The 2,151-nt window shown below is 43.7% G+C and overlaps 1 non-coding gene across 1 annotated transcript; it reads right to left on the reverse strand.

The window, feature by feature from the left end:
- Nucleotides 1-1,752: 1,752 nt before the first annotated feature.
- Nucleotides 1,753-1,826, reverse strand: Trnas-cga. Its single transcript has one exon. It is a non-coding gene; the product is annotated as a tRNA-Ser (tRNA).
- Between the last annotated feature and the right edge of the window lie 325 nt (nt 1,827-2,151).

Raw genomic sequence — 2,151 nt, forward strand, 5'->3', positions numbered from 1 at the left:
GCTCATATTCCGTATTTGCTTAACACTTCGGTCTTTTTTTATTTTTTTATATCGCTATCCCTGTTAATACCAAATGCTCTTTATATGTAAAAAATACATCGCGGATCTTTAGGCTAAAACCTATTTTTTTCCTAAGTTCCAATTTGCATATAAGTTGGTACTTATGCGTTACATGACTAACTAAACTGAATACCGTTAGTTCTATAGGACCTAAAATTGCGTATTTCGACGTTGGCGCCTAATTTCGCCTATTTCGGCATGAAAATCCTAAAAAGTACCTATTTTGTTAATCTGACACAGAGTTCTTGTGTTTTCAAAGACTAGAAAAAGGAAGTAAACTTAGGGCTTTACGTCTCGTCGAAGGCGAAGGTCGTTAGAGACTGTTTACAATTCCTTTACTTGCCTTACTACCAACAGCACTCGGCACGGTTGAATGGTCATCCATCCAAGTACGCGCCGAGCGCGACATTGCAGTAACTTCGGTGACCGAATGGGGACCGGTCAAAGATTTGAGTTACACATTAGAATCGAACGTGGGAGTGCTAAATGTTATATTTGAAAATATTTCGTTCGTAGGATTCTGGCCAGCTGTGTAGTTTCGCAAAGAAACGGTTTCATAGGCCTTAAGCTGAGCACGGATTAAAAAATGACAATGTCAATGGTAGGCGCCCTCTACAGGGCTATTACAAATGATTGAAGCGATTTCATAAATTCACTGTAGCTCCATTTATTGACATATGGTCACGACACACTACAGACACGTAGAAAAACTCATAAAGTTTTGTTCGGCTGAAGCCGCACTTCAGGTTTCTGCCGCCAGAGCGCTCGAGAGCGCAGTGAGACAAAATGGCGACAGGAGACGAGAAAGCATATGTCGTGCTTGAAATGCACTCACATCAGTTAGTCATAACAGTGCAACGACACTTCAGGACGAAGTTCAACAAAGATCCACCAACTGCTAACTCCATTCGGCGATGGTATGCGCAGTTTAAAGCTTCTGGATGCCTCTGTAAGGGGAAATCAACGGGTCGGCCTGCAGTGAGCGAAGAAACGGTTGAACGCGTGCGGGCAAGTTTCACGCGTAGCCCGCGGAAGTCGACGAATAAAGCAAGCAGGGAGCTAAACGTACCACAGCATCATTTTTATTAGAGCCTATTTTAAGTTTTATGTAGCCTAAATGAACTACTGAAGGAGCCTATTTTAGGTGCCCAAAACACACTTTTTTACGACCTAAAAATCCGTGGTCTAGTTATTAGACATGTGTCCTAAATGAACGGCGGCGGCTCCACTTCCCTGTTTATGTGGTACAAGCAAGAGCGCAACATACCCAGTCTCGCTTACCCCTGGTAACCGTAACCTTAACAGAGAAGTACTGAGAAATGGCAGGTACTGTGAAAAAGAAAAGGACAGGAGATCTATGTTCTCAGTCGTTTAAAAATGACTGGGAAATGCAATTCTTTCTCGTAGGCGTTGGTGAAAACTCACAGTGTTTGCTATGACGCCGAATAATAGGCGGCCAGCGTAAGTTTTCATTTGAAAGGCACTACAATACATATCACAAAGACGAGTGTAGTATACTCAACAGTGAAGAACGGCAAGCAAAATTAAATGTCCTTAAGAAAATGGATGAGACACATCTACTCGATTATCATATCTCATGACCAGTGATAGACGTGTCTGGATTTAGAATGAAATTTTCACTCTACAGCGGAGTGTGCGCTGATATGGACCTTCCTGGCAGATTAAAACTGTGTGCCGGACCGAGACTCGAACTCGGGACATTTGCCTTTCGCGGGCAAGTGCTCTACCAACTGAGCTACCCGGCACGATTCACGCCCCGTCCTCACAGCTTTACTTCTGCCAGAACCTCGTCTCCTACCTGTCAAACTTTCTTTCAGGAGTGCTAGTTTCGCAGGAGAGCTTCTGTAAAGTTTGGAAGGTAGGAGACGAGGTACTGGCAGAAGTAAAGCTGTGAGGACAGGGCGTGAGTCGTGCTTGGGTAGCTCAGTTGTTAGAGCACTTGCCCTCGAAAGGCAAAGGTCCCGATTTCCAGTCTCGGTCCGGCACACAGTTTTAATCTGCCAGGAAGTTTCGTGTCTGGATTTATTCCTTTCATAATTAAAAATTATTGTTTACTAACTGTGCATTATT

This window comes from Schistocerca americana, chromosome 6 (assembly GCF_021461395.2).
Source record: "Schistocerca americana isolate TAMUIC-IGC-003095 chromosome 6, iqSchAmer2.1, whole genome shotgun sequence".
Lineage (NCBI taxonomy): Eukaryota > Metazoa > Arthropoda > Insecta > Orthoptera > Acrididae > Schistocerca > Schistocerca americana.